We start from the raw sequence: 18,398 nt of genomic DNA, 5'->3' as shown, positions 1-18,398 counted from the left end.
CCTCCATCTCTCTCTGTCTCCTGGCTGGACATTGTCAGTTACAGCTTCACAATCAGGCACTGGCTCCCTTGCTCTGCTCTGCACTACCAGCCTCTCCAGAGTCTGTTGATTGTGTGCACCTGCCTGGGTGTGGCCACTTCCTGGTTGGGTGGGGTTGGCCTTGCACAGGATTGGCTGATTCATCAAGTGATGTATATTTGAATTACCGATTCGGTAAACTCAAATTCAGTATTTACCGATTCGGTAAATACCATCTCGGTATTTACCGATTCGGTAAATACCGATTCATGATTCCGGCCGGTATTGTGGATTCGGTATTCATTTACCGAATTTTACCGAATCGGTAAATTTTACCGAATGTTTACCTACATACTATTTACCGATTCATAAATACCGATTCGGTAAAATTCGGTATTTATGAATCGGTAAATAGTATGTTACCTACATATGGCCCTAAATGTTCTAACCCTGTAGACAAAAAGTCATCTACCGTTGTAGGTGAAAGTTGGATTACCTTGTTTAGAAGATTAGCTGCACATAGATGAGAAGCATCGCCTTCAGCATTGGTTGCATCAGCAATGTTCGTATCCGATGTTACCTGCATGCCTGTTGTTTCCTCTCGTACCTTAGCAGTAGCAATTTGCGTCTGTGACATCTCAATGAATGCCGTCATCAGGATTGGTAGCCGCTGGGGACAACATAGAGCATGGGCCGTTACCGGGTCCAACAGAGTATCGACATCTGTAGGCATGACTGATGGGAGTGTTAGACAGATGTTTAGCACGCATTCTTCACCGCAAAGCAGGCAGGATAGAACAGGTAAGATGCAATCTTGCCAGATTGGTCTGAATTACAGAAATCATGTGGTATTTAATTCTCGAAGACGAGGAAAACCTAAAATTTGGACGATGCGCTCACGACACTTCATCTCTTTTAGAGCTCTCTCTATAGTGCTTGGAGTGACGCTGGTTATTTGGCTTGCCATATTAGAGCAGTAGGAGCAAAAACAGGATCCCTGCAACGAGTCCAAAAAGTAGTGGCAGTCCGCCAAACACACCAAGTATACGAAGTTGGGAATTATTCTGAGGACTGCTTGAAAAGGTGCTAACAGTCCTGAACACACGGTCTTAAATACATGTACAATACCGCTTGCATCAGACATGTTTAAGATACGTTCTAACATTTCTGAGAAATGTATAGGGCAGTTTGTATTCAAAAGGGCATGTATCTCGGCAGAAGTCCTTGCGACTTGTAGATCATAGGTTTCTTTGGCCGAGGTCAGTAGCACAGTTTGTTGTAAAAGAATGGCTTTTATTCTGCTTAGATTATTAATTCTTATAGAAGAGATGTTCAGTGAAGGCCATAGAGGCGACTCCCTGACTGTCTGTATTTGTGGAAACAAGACTTGCATATAGCAAGTGACCCTGGATGTAACCGTTACTAGATATGGGATACCTGGCAACATTGCCACAGCAGCCGTGATCATTCAACATGAGGTAACTTCCATTTGAAAGTAGTCCAAAAATTGGAGAAATCACTGCAGCTGGTGAGCCTTGCAGGTGACAGGATAAGTTTGTAGTGGAACCATCGCAGGCCCCGTGTAAATTAATACCCTGACAAAGGAGAGAACCGCTTAGTGCGTTTTCACAGTCTTTACCGCTAAAAAACACTTCACGCCCCCCACTCCAACATCTATGTGTGCAAGGTAAATCCCAAGATGTCTTGATTTATTCTTTACCCAACCTTTCATATTTGCCTGCTGGTATATGTTTTAGGCAATATTGAAAATGGAAAGCTGTAACAGGCAGAGTAATTTTACCATGTATGATCCACTCAGTAGCTGGTTTTTCTGCCACGTGAATGGTAATTTTTTCAGTTTTTCAATGCTCAGCACCGTGTAGTCTGCTCCCCTTTGTGCCAGTTTGATCTGTTTATCAGCGTCCAGCCTAATAGCATGATCAAACGCAGTTGAGACTGACCATGTTGCAACATGACCAAGTCCTGTTCCATGATGTCTATGGCAGAAGACACAATGCTGTCCAATGAAAAGATCCTGGACGACTGAGTCGTTTAGCCATTGTCTAATACAGAGAGAGATTTCTCTAAATTAGTACGATCAATTTCTCGTATTCGTTCAGCAGTCTCTGCTTGGGTAATCTTCCATATTTCATTATAAGCAGCGTAGATACCGGCATATATGAAACGTTTTTGACGCAGTTTTCTTGGTCCTAGCAAGAATTCCCTAAGGTCTGCACCTTCTTTAAGTAAAGATAAGTGTTGTTTTACATCCAGCAGTGTAGCTTTGCGTAGCCAATTAAGGCAGAGTTTTCCTACTCTGTATGTTGTTAGTACCTCTGGATGCTGTCTTTGAACATAGCTTGGGTCAGGCCCAATGTTCCCTCTAATTTCTTTCCTCTGTGTGCGGCAGTGGAGGGTCTCTGTGCGCTGCAACCATGGCTATGTGCGCCAGGAACCACACCGCGCGTCTGCGCGGCGCCAAATGTCACTCAGAACGTTTACTTCAATAAGTGAAAAGATGGTGCATTTTCACACATACAGTGCCACAATAAGTGTCTTGAGGGCAGTTTCCAAATTGGATAAACGAGCCATGATGACATGAATTGGTTACACAGGCAAGTACACTTCAAGTATAGAAAAGCACAAGACTTAAATGGTGGTACCATCATAAGGTTTTAATAAATATTCTTAACTTGAGCACTGTTAATTGGGTGGGGAAATGTTGGGAGCCTATACAATATCACATATAAACAATAAGGGAGACATGTCAAGTGGCATCACTAGAGGGGTGACAGGGTTGCTTCTCACGGCGATCTTTGGCATTTTTCCAGTGGTGATAAACTCGATCTAGGTCAACTTTCCCGTTCAGGAGGTAGGCCTTTGTCCTCATCAGCATATCCAAATGCGTCTGCTCTAGTCTATTTCTCAATTTACTCTTTATAGTATTCATGAGGCTGAATCCTCGTTCACAATCTGCACTAGATGCTTGAAACGTTGCGCAGACATCAACAAGCTGAGAGACCACACTATACTGAGCAGCATTGCGTACAGTGAAATTCACCATGTCTTGAAAGGTGGTAAATAACCCGCCCTTTACATGTTCTGCCACCATATATTTATAGTCTCTGTACTGTCGAACAACATCTTCTGGTGTTTTGCAATCACCCAGGACCAAGACATTTTTATACTTTTCTACAATTCTTTGTATATTCTCAGTCCCAAAATCAAAATGTGATTGTGCGGCCATTGCCTGGATTTCAAAACTTGCCCATTCATTTAGCTCATCTTCAGGGAACCTTTTTGCATGTGCTCACAAAGAAGGGAAACAAAGGACAAAATAGGCCCACTGTCAAACTCTTGCCTTTCCTTGTACAACACCATCAGATCTCTTACATTGCTGCTCCAAAAGACAGTGTCCCCCAAATACTGTTGCTTAATTTGGCCAATCTTTGCTCTTGCATACTGTACAGCTTCAACAGTAGTCAGAGAACTTTTTTGGAATAGTTTGCACAAAGATGCAAATTCACCCAGAATGTCATTAAGTACTGCAAGTGAAATATGGTAGTTGGAGTTTGATAGCTTTTTATAACAATATTTAGCAACTGGATCATTCTCCTCAACTTTCTCATGCTCAAAGTACTTAAGAACAGCCTCGTAATTACGAATTAGTGCACCAACAGCAAAATGCCTTGAAAGCCACCGGACTTCATTCAGTGGTAGAAAAGAGACCACTTCACATTCAGTGACCGATGCAATTTCATCCAGCTTGGACTTCCTTGCAGGAGATTTGGAGAACACAGTGTAGACAGTCCTCAATAATGTCTCCATCTCTTTAACCATTGGAACCCTTTTCCAGGCATCATCAACTCCCAAATCTTCTCGATGGGCGACACAATGCTGCTCAACTAGATGAGGTATGGATTGTTTAAGGCGTTGGCTGCCAGTTTACAGTACCACATTATGGATTAGGAAAGGCCATTGTCTACAGTTAAGGTAATATGTGTGTCCATGTGTTAATGCTGTTCAAACTTGTATTTGTGGTTCATTAATGAAAAGCATTTATTATTAGGGTGAGCATTAAAAGTAAATGCCGTAAGCTCGGCCTTCACTACTGATGGCGGCTCCAGTATAAATGTGTACACACGTTTTCAAAGCTTAGTAATATGAGGCTATTTATAATGCTCCCAGAACGCTCTCTGTTTATATGCAGCTATTTGCAGAAGCTTGAAAGCAAGAGTGATGGTTCTTTGCTTTCAAAATAAAATGTTCACAAAAAAATGCAAGTAGGAAAAAAACATGTTGCAAAACTACTGTAAGATTTTAGGTGCCATATCTTTGCAGCATCATTTAGTAACATGTTGATGTATGCTTGTATTTCCCAAAAATATTCATAATGGAAAATCAGTGTAACCAGTTGAAATATGATTATGGGGGAAAAAATAAACAAGCATTGGCAAAGCCAGTAGGTCTGAAATGTGTGGTCAGCCTTTTGGTTTTGTCAATGCGTGACTTGTTTAGGCATGTTTTTTGTAAAACCTTATCGTGTGGGAGCTGCTGGGCCCTCACCATTATAACAAGCATTGGCAAACGCAAAAATAGATTTTGGTCTCCAAAAAAAAGCACACATTGACACAAAGGTCATGGTTTACGCAAGCCCTAATTAAAGGGCCAATTAAAGTCTCAAAAGTGCATCCATGGTATATATCCTTGCATTAAGTGCATATATACAGTTTCCGTGAATTCACAAGAATTTACAGAAGTAGGCCAGGGAGGTGGTGAACTTAAGAAAAGACTGAAAAAAAAATCATCACCCTCTGGGCTTGATCAAGGGGTTAGAACTACTGGCGTGGAAACTCTAGGTCATATTGAGACTCTTGTAGATGATTGTGAGGGGCTGCTTATGCCATCCATTCCAGTCACTGATACCGTGCTACTGGTAATATCTCTAAACCCCAGACTCCATCAAATGCATCTGGACATAATAGATCAGGGTATACGGACATATCAACTTTATTTAAGAGAGTGACCAATAACAAAGCCTTGCCAACCTCAATCTCTAAAACAGACCTAGACAATTCCACTAACTGTAGCACCCTGGACCCCTAAGTGAAGTTGCTGAGGAGAGCTCCTCCGAGGCTGCTTTATTGTCAGACCTTCCTTTGTGTAATCAATTTGCCCCCTTAGGAGATATCACGGTAACTAGTGATTTGCGAGAGAAGAAGGACGAGGGCAACATCAGCTCACCTAATCCAGGGCCAAACCCCCCACCTTTACTAGGTAGTAAGGACTCCTGTGGTAAATAAAATAAATATTACCGGACTGAATTTCATACGGAATCTTAAAATAAAGTAAAATAGCTCAAAATAACAAGAGGCAGAATCCGTGGTATAAGAGGTTTTCTAATGGGCTTTATTCCATTCAAAATGGCCGACTCGAGTCGCGGCCCTCAGGTTCCGTCACCACGAGGGTTCAGGAAGTGAAGTACAATAATTTATTAACAGACATGTATTTTTATAATAAGTACATTACAATGAAACGAATGTAGAAGGCGTAACATTTGATAAGAAAAGTGACAAAACAGTGACATAATCGAAACTAGGCGTAATAAGGAATAAAAGAAACATGATTGGTTTGCATTATCAGACATAGGTGGATCTATAAGATAATACTTGGCATAGATGCGCGCGCGGCAGTATGACGTGTAATTGACGTGCAACTAGGGGGTGAAGGGGACTTGACATTTAGCTCTACATGTGGAGACGAGAAGTCTGGGGTCAAGTCAACCTAATCCCAAATCATATCTAACATCCTATGTTTAAAGAACTATGTTATCCACAAGGAAGAACTCTCGGACAGAATCTATTCTATACTGACTGTGTACGTGTACAAGCGTCTAAGTGTCTATATGAGATGCGAGGGGCAGAAAACTTTCCATGGCAACAGGGCTATGAATCACTTGCAGGAGGACGGAAAGGCTGAGTCCTCTGCTTGTGAGCTAAAGGAAATGTTTACCTAAATCACTGGACAGGAATGCATCGGCTGAAGAGCAAAATAGATAATTCGAAGGTGAAATACAACTTCTTGGCAGACAGGCGAAAACTGGCCGAGGCAGGCACCGTTAGCTGCACAGGGAGTAGGACAAAGTTCATGGATACAGATGCGAGCTCAAGCTGAAGCTGTCAGAGACAGAGAGCAGGGAAAGGCTTGAGGACAGAATCGGGCCTACTTGCCTGAACTGTAAAAATGAAGTAACTTAGCCATATAAAGTCGGTGGCCTTTCATACTTAGGAATCGAATATCCAGCCCATTGATGGCGGATCTGACAGAGAACATGTTGACGGTAGACACACATATGTTTGCGTCTTAGAAACTGGAACTGGAGGGAATATACATGTACCTGTAACATGTATATAGAACCGTTGGGGTCCAAGATAGGGGACATAACTGATCAGGAAAATCCACATTTCCACATTCCCTCCTTGTCCCCTTCTTGCCCTTCACGAGACATCAATCTTCATTATTCCATCGATTTGCTCATGGAGCATCATTTCTTCTTCCTTCCGGCATTTTGAACGAGAACTGTGATGTGGAATGCATGATGTGGCACACAGACCACAAATCGCTGGTCCACATTGTAGGCATAAACAACAACTGAAGAGCATAAGAAGGCCAATACCTAGGAAGGATAGAACTCTCCATCCCCAGGCTGATATCACACTCCAAAACCACCCGGACCACGTCCAAGTGCCTGGATTCTCGTGTATCTGGCTTACAATCTTATGAAGGCGTGTTATAGCTTTATATACAGATGGCGAATTTTCTGGTATGAATATGCAGTAGCTGGATCCGATGACCCTGCAAGCTCCGCCCCTATCGGCCAGGATGACGTCAAGGACAAGACGATTCTGGAGAACAACAATTCTCATCACTGATTGTTCCTCTGTCAGATTGCCTAGGGCGGCTATAGTCTCGTTTACTACAGCTTCAAGAGTCTTGGTGAGTCTGCGTATCAGCTTACTATTTGATATTGTACCTATATAGGGAAAGATACCTTTATTGAAATCTACATACTTGTCCCATGCCGTCTCAGTATAATCGACAACTGGGAGATCTCTCCGCTCTCTATTGTGTACTAAATGAACATTTCGATAATAATCAGGGGGAGCTAGGAAAACAGGTGGCAAAAGGAATGCTATGTAACAGGTACCATCCCAATCTAGAGGCAGACGCATATATGCCGTCTGACCACATATAAAGTAAGAATGGCGTGAAGCTCTAAATGAAGATTTGCCTTGATCACTATATTCTACTGTAGTAACGCATTGGCTATGGCCCATATGTATGGAACCAACTTTTCTTACACATAATTCACCCTTAACTGGAAATACTGACATAGTGGGCAGAATTAGTTCAACTTCGGATTTGACATTCAGAATCATAAAATTAGGCGTAAAATTACCTAATTTATACACTTCATTTTCTAAATCAGTTCCTGTTCTACTGGGGTGACCCTCCTTATTAGGGTGACAGACTTTGAATAAAACTAGATTCAGATTTCCCCATATCCAATGTTGTTGATAAACTGCTGTGTCTGGGTCTATGGAATTTAATAAACTAAACCATGCTCCACAGGAGCCATTGTGTGTGAATGGATGTGGAAAGAAAGGCAGAACTCCTTTGTTATTCTGATAGGGAGGGAGTCGGCCACACACCCAACAATTGGTGGCATTACTAGTCTGATGGGAATGATGTAACATACTAATGAATGTGTTATTGCGCAGCGCAAGTCTATAAGATAATTCATGTGGCGGTAGGTCACTAAAAGAATGTTCATCAGTTATATTGAAAACACGTTTAGAAACAGGATAATACATATGCAACAATATACTTGCAGTAACTATTAAAAAACTCAAGGAAGACAAAATTAATAAAGTCACAATACAGTGGTTACGCAGTAATTTACAATAAGCATGTCGTTTCATTATGATTCTGGACTCTACATGATTCAGACCTAAGGGGTACATGTCGGGACAGATTCAACCGCTTCACCTTGGAGAGGACTTAAACAATCAAATCGTCCGACAGTTTAGATCTGGACCTGAGTTTCTGTTTATAGAGTTCGGTGCTACTGGCCTCAGCCAAAGGTAGCTTTGAGTCAATGGGGGAAGACACACGGGCAGTACTGTCTGTGTCAAGAGGAAGTCCATGAAATTTTTTGACGTGACTTGAATGAATCCACCCTTTGCGTCCCTCGATCTTCACGGCTGTTCTTGTGGTCAACAGGACCAACTTGGGTGCTTTCCACCTGGGCTCCAATTGACTTTTCCTGTCGAAGTTTCTCACAAAGACAAGATTACCCGGAACAACGTCATGGGGTTTCGCCTCAGTGTTGTCGGGAAAGGCTGCAGCTACCTGTGAACGAGAAGATTGTAGTGCAGACATCAAGGAAGCCAGGTAATCTGTCAGCATATTACAGTCAACATCAGTTATTTTACGTGGTATAGGCGTCCCCCACATATTCGGTGGTCTACCAAAGATCACCTCATACGGGGATAGCCCTGTTCTAGAGTGTGCTACCATTCTCATGTAAAAGAGTGCAACTGGTAATGCTACTATCCAGTCGACACCTTTCTCTCTACATATTTTGGACAGTCTGATTTTCAGTGTCTGGTTATGTCTTTCTACGAGACCTGCTGCCTCAGGATGTCGGACACAGTGGAATTTCCACTGATATCCCAACAAGAGTGAGACATGTTTCATTAATTCGGATGAGAAAGGCTGACCGTTATCTGAATATACAACACGTGGTAAACCGTACCGTGGGAAGAATTCTCGAACTAGCTGCTTGGCAGTAGTCGGGGCAGTGTAATCTGATACGGGATACGCCTCTGTCCAACGGGAGAGAGCGCAGACAACTACGAGAACATATTTGAATCCTCGACAACGTTCCATCTGAATATAATCCATCTGGAGGACTTCAAAAGGATGGTCAGGAGGCTGAAATCCACCCTGCTCTACGGGAACACTCTTTCCTGGATTAAACTGACAACATATCATACAGGTACGAACTTTTTGTTTAGCTGCTGCTCGTAAATGTTTGTTGAACCAAATGTGCTGAATGCTGTCTAGCATAGCCTTCTCTCCTAAATGTGCTGGACTGTGAACTGTAGCTATAATGGCTTGAACCATGGAATCAGGGAGAAACCATACAGATTTCTCCTTCGTCATCCATCCTTGATCTGTCTGGATCCCTCCTAGTTCAGTCCACTTCTTTATTTCTTCTGCTGTGGCATGTGTCTGTATGTCAATTACGTCAAGTGCGGGATCCTTAATTGTCATACACTGTGTTGGGGTCTGAACTATTGGCTTTGTCATGTCTAATGTGCGATTCTGAGCAGTCTGTTTAGCTGTTCTGTCAGCTAAATCATTGCCTTGAGAAATGGTATCAGTAACCTTCGTGTGTGCTTTACATTTCATAATCGATATAGCAGTGGGTAGATGTATTGCGTCTAACAAAGCATGAATGAGGGGTCCGTGCTGAATGTGGGCACCATGGGACGTTAGATAACCTCTCTCTCGCCACAGCACGCCGAAGTCGTGTACAACTCCGAATGCATAACGTGAGTCAGTGTATACATTAACTTTCTTATTTGTGGCTTGAATACAGGCTTGCGTTAGAGCAATAAGTTCTGCTGCTTGGGCTGACAGAGTATCTATACAATGTGTCTCAATAACTTCAGTGTCTGTTGTGACTGCATACGCGGCCACTAAATCTCCTGTACTTGTTCTCATGCATGATCCGTCTACATACAACGTCAGGTCTGGATCTAACAATGGAACGTCTGTCAAGTCTTGTCTAGGTTTCGTCTTTATTTCAATGATTTCAACACAATCATGAGCTAGTGGGTCTGTTCCAATTACAGGTAATAGTGTAGCAGGATTCAATGTATTACACCGTCGGATCTCTATGTGTGGTTGAAACAATGTCAGTTCATAACCGGTAAGTCTTGCTATGGTCAAGTGTTGTGTTTGTGTTCGGTTCACAAGAATCTCTACTGCATGTGGTACTTGTACTGTCAATGGGTGTCCTAATACTATGGCATCGCTTTGTCTGATTGCTAAAGCTGTCGCTGCCACTGATTTCAGGCATGCAGGCAAAGCCTGAGCTACGGGATCTAATGTACTGGAAAAATAAGCACATGGCTTGCGTGATCCTGCTTGATCCTGAGTGAGTACTGACAAGGCAGTACCTTCGCGTTCTGTAACAAAGAGTGTAAAAGGTTTGCTATAACATGGTGTTGCTAAAACAGGTGCTTGACATAAAGCTTCCTTTAGGCTTTCAAAAGCTTGTGTATGTTCCTGAGTCCAAGGGAGAACAGTCGATGTGGCTGCCTCCTGTGTGGTTAACTGAATGAGTGGTTTTGCTAGAAATGCGTACTGAGGGATCCACTGCCTACAATATGAAGTGAGGCCTATGAAAGCCCGCACCTCCTTTTGTGTCTGGGGTATTGACATGTTAGCAATTAACTGGATGCGATCTGGTGTAAGCTGCCTTCCCTCCTTGGACAGCGAGTGACCAAGATAAATAACTCGCTGAACACAGAATTGCAGCTTAGAAGGGGACACCTTGTGCCCCTTGTCGGCTAGGAAATGTAAAACTGTCAGAGAAGCTTTTTCGCATTCTGGCTCGCTTCTCGCGGTGATCAGCAGATCATCGACATATTGAAGCAGTGCTGTATTGACTGGCATGTGGATACTGTCAAGTTCTCGTTTCAGTGCTTGGCTGTAGATGCTGGGGCTTTCTGTAAATCCTTGAGGAGCGCGTGAGAATTTAAAGCTGCGCCCATTTAAACTGAATCCGAACAAGTATTGGCTTTCCGGATCTATTGGGACGCTGAAAAAGGCATTCTTGAGATCAATTACAGTAAAAAATGTTGCTTCGGAATCAATTGCTGTCAACAATGATGATATATCAGGGACCACAGGGAATTGTGGTACAATACACTTGTTTAGTTCACGCAAATCAATAACCAATCGGTACACTGGTGGAGCAGTAGGATCAGTTCGTTTAAGAATCGGAATTATCGGTGAATTACATACATTGGAGTCTGTTTCTACAACTACTCCCTGGGCAATTAGCTCATCAATGATTTTCAACAAAGCCACTACAGCATCATGCGGTAACTTGTATTGTCGCATTCGTGGTAGTACCACTCCTGCTTTCAATGTAACTCGATAGGGTGTAATGTTCATGCAGCCAACATCCGTAGGGCCTTGTGCCCATAGATGTACTGGTAAAATCTGTAGTCGGGGATCCATGTCTCTAGACACATAGTGACCTTTAAAATCACGCAAAAACAACCTTACTCCTTCCGGAGAACAACATATTATGGCTCCTAGTGCTTTCAGAGTTTTAATTCCTAACAAATTTTCTGGGCATGATTTAGTAAGCAATAAATCTGTAGTTCGTGTCAAAGGTCCTATCGTAAGTGGTAGAGGCTGTGATACTTCATTAACAATAGGTTTTCCTGAAAAACCAAGGGAAACATTTTGAGAGCCTGAGAGGGGTGCCCCTGGAACTTCACTACGTTTTATGGTTGTTCGACTTGCCCCTGTATCGAGTAAGAATTTTCTATCTTGACCTAATAATTCACTATGTACATAAGGTCCTTCTTGATCTACCGGAATCTCGATAAGCGGTAAGTCAACTTCCCTCTCTAGGCTGGTTCATGCGTAACGCTGATACTCAGGGTATTCATACTGTGCAGTCTGATACATTTGTCGTGTTGTGGTTTGTGTGGCAGTAGCAGGCAACGGTGGTGCAGCTGGCACAAACTGTATGGGTTGCTGTGAGGCTGGCATAGACTGTTGCTGAACTGGCATGGACTGTCCATGCTGCATAGCTCCTTGTTCATTCTGATCTTGTCTAACTAATCGTGGTCTCTCTTTTGCAATACCTGTAGCTATATTACGTTTCAGGACTTGACAATCATGTACATAATGGCCTAGTTGTTTACAGTAATTGCAGGTTCCTTTTACAGGAACTGCAGAATCACCAGAATGTGTCACACCCTTTTTGTGACCATCTGCTGGTACTGTCTGCGAAACTAGCATTTTCATTTTTGTATCCTTCATGCGTCTATGCTCGTGTTCTTGTTCATCCCTAATTCTATTGTGATGATACTGTAACATTTGTAGCATTTGCGACGGAGTGTTACTTTGCCAGGTACTCTCGAATTTCAATATTCTATTCTTCACTGGGGGCAATGCATTTTCCACTAATTTTGTCACAAATAGATGTGGATATGAGTCACTACTTGCTTTTATACCACTATTTATACCAAAACATTTTTCAAATCGAGCATAATAATCGCTTGTGTCTTCATCTTGCTTTTGTTTACAGGCTGTGATTGCACCCCAATCTTCCTTTTTTGTAGTTAATAAACGTGGCAGTACCTGTACTAGTAAACCTGGTAATAGTTTAACTTTATCCCCGAGCCCCGAACCTGCAGCTCGGCCCCTTTCTTCCTCTGCTAATGCTGTCCAGTCTATCTTTTGGTCTCCCACTTCCCACTCTTTTTCTTTCAGTTTTTCATATATGCCAGCAGGCAAAAGCACCTTTAATATCGTCATAATATCAGGAAAGGTGTACTCTCCCATCAGTAACATGTCTTTAATTTCTCGGTGGAAACCCGCTGGGTCTTTGTCATGACTAGGTACTACTAGCACCTCCCGTGGCCCCATCTGGGGCGTCGGGTGTGAATGGATTCGTTGAACGTGACACAGCAACTATGGGTGTCGATACCTCTGTAGAGTCGACTGCGGAGACAGATGCGGAAACAGATGTGCTTGCCGAAGCTTGCGTCGGGACTTGCTGTTGCACGGGGACAGATACCTGATCCTGACGTTGAACCCCTCCGCCAGACGGTCTATGTGGTGTGGCGTTAGCATACTCGGGAGCTGCATCGTCTAGATATGAGGAAAGAAAAACATCTTCTGCGGTTCTGGGATGCCCCTTTGGATGTACCTTAATTGGAAATAATGGGGGTGGCAAGTCTTTTGGCACCTCCGTAACAGCCTTAGGTAGTCCTTCGGCTAGAAGGGGATACATACCATACATAAGAGCATTTCTTTGTCTATTCACTTGTTCTGACTTCACTCGGATACCTTCCTCAATTAATAGATTTTCTTGAACTTTATTTGAACTTTCTTTACTCCTCTCTTCTTGTCTACGTGCTTTTTCTGTTCGTCTATGAGATTCTTTACGCCATAACTCAACAGCGTCTTTCTGTGACTGTCTGACCTTTCTTTTCCATAACTCTTCCTCCACTTTCATGATGCACTCTGCATCCCAGGTTCCCGCTATGGGCCACCTTTGACTTTCCGGTAATCCTTTGGTATAATCTACCCATAGATCAAGAAACAATATGGCATCTAAGCCATGTTTATGGTACATGAAATGTCCTGGAGTGTCTCTAGGAGGAATAGGAACTGCTTCTTCAAGCACCCCTTTTCTGGTAGTAATCTGTCTTAACTTCGAGAAGAGCGGCATATTGACAACTGATCTGATACTTACTCTTGAACTTGCTTAATACGAGAAACACAATAATGAACAGTGAACAATGAACAATCATTCATACCACAATATGCAAGACATTTTCTGAATACTTTAAACATTAAACATTAAACATTATAACAATGATCGACAATGATGACAGTCTGCTTAACTAATCACCACGCTGAATTCTTGACAATAACTGAATACTTCGGAATACTTGATATACTGCTAAACAGTACATATACACTGCTAAACAGTGCAGACCGGATTTGTGTACCCAAATCCGTCTTGACCGGCACAACCTATGTGCGCGTCAACACGCCTCCCCGGCGATGGTACTCACCGAGTAGCTCCTTGAAACGGAAGGCCTCAGAGAATGGACAGGACTCGATAACTGCGGACATCGGACCCTCTGGACGTCGGAATTTCGGAAAACCTGGTGGGCCTCTGTATACCTCGGATCTTGCTCTCTCAGCTAGGCTCTGGTCGGGATACTTCGCACTTCTCACCGCCTCGTCTGGGTTGATCGCAGCCTCAGTCGCCCCCGCTTGACCGGAGGGAGCTTACAGGAAATCCTGCTGGTACGCGTTTATGGTCCGTCCAGCTGTGGCAGGAGACCGGGCCTGCAACGCACCGCCGGCGCGTGAGATGAGAAAGTGTCCCTGTTCGGGCGCCATTATGTGGTAAATAAAATAAATATTACCGGACTGAATTTCATACGGAATCTTAAAATAAAGTAAAATAGCTCAAAATAACAAGAGGCAGAATCCGTGGTATAAGAGGTTTTCTAATGGGCTTTATTCCATTCAAAATGGCCGACTCGAGTCGCGGCCCTCAGGTTCCGTCACCACGAGGGTTCAGGAAGTGAAGTACAATAATTTATTAACAGACATGTATTTTTATAATAAGTACATTACAATGAAACGAATGTAGAAGGCGTAACATTTGATAAGAAAAGTGACAAAACAGTGACATAATCGAAACTAGGCGTAATAAGGAATAAAAGAAACATGATTGGTTTGCATTATCAGACATAGGTGGATCTATAAGATAATACTTGGCATAGATGCGCGCGCGGCAGTATGACGTGTAATTGACGTGCAACTAGGGGGTGAAGGGGACTTGACATTTAGCTCTACATGTGGAGACGAGAAGTCTGGGGTCAAGTCAACCTAATCCCAAATCATATCTAACATCCTATGTTTAAAGAACTATGTTATCCACAAGGAAGAACTCTCGGACAGAATCTATTCTATACTGACTGTGTACGTGTACAAGCGTCTAAGTGTCTATATGAGATGCGAGGGGCAGAAAACTTTCCATGGCAACAGGGCTATGAATCACTTGCAGGAGGACGGAAAGGCTGAGTCCTCTGCTTGTGAGCTAAAGGAAATGTTTACCTAAATCACTGGACAGGAATGCATCGGCTGAAGAGCAAAATAGATAATTCGAAGGTGAAATACAACTTCTTGGCAGACAGGCGAAAACTGGCCGAGGCAGGCACCGTTAGCTGCACAGGGAGTAGGACAAAGTTCATGGATACAGATGCGAGCTCAAGCTGAAGCTGTCAGAGACAGAGAGCAGGGAAAGGCTTGAGGACAGAATCGGGCCTACTTGCCTGAACTGTAAAAATGAAGTAACTTAGCCATATAAAGTCGGTGGCCTTTCATACTTAGGAATCGAATATCCAGCCCATTGATGGCGGATCTGACAGAGAACATGTTGACGGTAGACACACATATGTTTGCGTCTTAGAAACTGGAACTGGAGGGAATATACATGTACCTGTAACATGTATATAGAACCGTTGGGGTCCAAGATAGGGGACATAACTGATCAGGAAAATCCACATTTCCACACTCCGCAAAAGAACCTCTACCATCTTACCTTGATCTCCAAAGGGAAATAGCTTCCCTAAAAAGCTCAATAATGACCTTAACCTCTCTGGTCTCTAAAATTTCAATCAGGGTTGAAGATTGTATTAGAAAACAGCCCCTTCCATTTGTGCCTCACTTTGTCTAAACCCCTCCTAATCTTGCTCAAGTGAGAATGGTGCTCGCAGAGCCTGCCTTGTCTGAATCGACTTCTACCAATCAAACTGCTTTGAAAGCCTTCTCAACAAATAGCATTTCTCAGCTTGTACCACAAGATCGTACTGACATGTCTCTTGCTAATATGTTAGTTGACAACCTCAGGCTGAACAAGGCAGGAACCCCAGGGGCCCATCTTGGGTTTCGGTGCGGCAGAGACCACAAAGTATACAAGCATTGCAGGGAATTGGGAGTAGCTCCAGCAAGGGCATTTATTATCCCCGCAACCAACATCAACCACTCCCTACCCATGCTGTCACCAAGTCAATCCCCATTTACTTGATTAACGTACCCGAGGCAGCCAGTAGTAGTCTAAAATATGAAAATGGAGATACCCTTAAAAACAAAGCAAATCAGGGTGAGACATATGTCGAGCTGCGTACACTCAATAGCAGATGCCCTTTTTCACCTACAGTTGGAGACGGTCAGAGAACTTGCCCCAGGGTCAGACCAGCAGGTGATGCCTTTTGTTTAGGTATTGATGGTAATCACAGACCGTGAACGGGCTCCGATTACCATCAATCCCTAAACAAGAGGCCATAATTGTCCCCGCACCGCGCTTTACTAGCAAAAGAGTAGAGCCAGTTTAAAAACACAGCGTGTACTTTGGTACATGCTGTGATTTTAAACCGACTCTTCTGTTTTGTTGGTAAAGCGCGGGGACGATTGTGGCCTTTTGTTTATGTATTGATGGTAATCAGAGCCCCTTCACGGGCTGTGATTACCATCAACACATAAACAAAAGGCCACAATCAGTTCCGCGCTCTGCAGCCACACGCCCCAGAGCCCCCCCCAAAGCCGCCACAAGCCCGCCACAAGCCCCCTTACCTGCACTCTCCACGACTCCTCGCCAGCACCACTGGAACAAGTGCCTGGTTTTCACGTCGCTCGCTTCTTAAAGCGGCGGCGCGGCCGGCGCCTCTCCGCCGGGACGTCCTGAAATCGTTGTGCGCGCTCCACATCCGGGAGTGCGCGGTGACGTCGCCTTAAAGGGAACGTAGGTCAGGCCTATTGGTAGTGAAACCCCGTGTTTTGTTCAGGAATCGATCTTGACAGTTGTTTGTGTCTGTGGGCCAGAGCAACCATTTTTTCCATTCTGGATCTGATCTGTTGTGATGTAAAATATTATGTACGTCGACCTCACCACGTGTTGTGCTGTTACTTGCAGGTATAGGTATGGTCAGTGTGTTCATGTCTTTGATCTTGGCTAATCCAAGGCAAGATGTTTGCTGGACAGTGTCATTCAAAAACATAATTTGCTCAGGGATGATACAGGCTCTAAACAAAGCTTCTACCCCCTGCACTTGCCAATCTTTTGTACCCCAGACAGATTTTGTTTCAATGTTGTCTTTCCAGAAGTCGAAACCCTGTATAGACAGTTGGGCAATAAAGGCTGCAGAATAAATCTGTTTCGTATTGGGTAACATATTTTTCGTTCCTGTCTTGTTCACATTCTTAAAATAAAACGTTTCTGGATTTGACACGTTGAACCCTGAAAAATATGGAAACTTCATTGCAAAAGTTTTTGAACTACCCTTTGGAGGTGTAGGACAATGTTCCCATTGGTTATACATAAATACATTTCTAGGTGATGCAGTTTTATGCAAGAAATGATGACCATAGTGGTTATAACAATACATTTGTTCATAGTCTGATGAACCCTCTAAATATTCATGATTTGTGAATACTGCAGACATTTCTAGATCAGACATCATGTTATTAACAGTCTCGAAGTCCCAATCATCAGAACAGGTACAAGAGGCAATAAAGTCACTTAATGAAATTTTAAATAAGTGTGGAATCTTCAAATGTTCCGATGGGCCAAAAATGTCATATTCAGTTCTGTCCCAAACTATAGCATCTGGTATAGGAACGGCTGTGATGTTCACTGCTGAAAAGTCTCTTGCTTCACGATGGGATGATTTGTGTGGCTGGAGAAGTAAGTTCACTCTTTTACTTGCTTTGAATATATCTTCTATTTATCAGCATACCCAGAGTTATTACCAGAGCTAACCAAAGTAGAAAGAAGAATATTCCCAAAACAATCTATAGTTCAATCCATGGTGAAACCAGAAAAGTATTTTTCAGGAGGTGAAAAAAGTCTGTTGCTTGTTCTTGGAAAGTTCTTTGTGCTGGTGTCGTTTCAGGTTCGCTGGGATCCTCAGAAAACGTATCAAAGTTAATGAAATAGCCAGAGGCAGTTCTGTCAATGGTTTGAATTCCATCAGGATTCGTTCAATTCGCTGGAACCAGTTGATCACTTGTTAATTCGTTGTAGACATGTGTATCAGGACGAACTGTTATTTGGGTCTCAAGAGGGACAAGTTCCAAAGCTTTGTTGCTTAGTCCTTAATTTCTCACTGAGAATCTTCAAAGGTGATGAGTCTCTCAGTTTGAACCTCTTGGATTGTAGCTAGCGGAGTGCGCCTGCTACATTGTTGGAGTCCACTTGGCCTACTGCTTAGTATCGGCCACATAGTGTGGTTTGATCAGGTCGATGGACACAAATCTTTTCTCCTTTTTACCAGCAAGGGGCAGCAGTAGTACTGTTCTTGATCCGTGGATTGCTAGGACAGGTACTGGTTGTCTGTAACAAGGCCCAAATTCCTTCTTATCGGCGATCTTTTCTCTGACTAGATCACCAAGCTTTGGGATCCAGACAGGCCTTGCTGGGACGGTTGGTTTTTCCCCAGTGGTGGTTGGTTTCAGGAACACGTTGCTTTGTTTTGATC

Source organism: Triturus cristatus, chromosome 3_1 (genome assembly GCF_964204655.1).
Source record: "Triturus cristatus chromosome 3_1, aTriCri1.1, whole genome shotgun sequence".
NCBI lineage: Eukaryota > Metazoa > Chordata > Amphibia > Caudata > Salamandridae > Triturus > Triturus cristatus.
The sequence above is the reverse complement of the archived record's forward strand: the minus strand, read 5'-3'. Positions refer to the sequence as shown.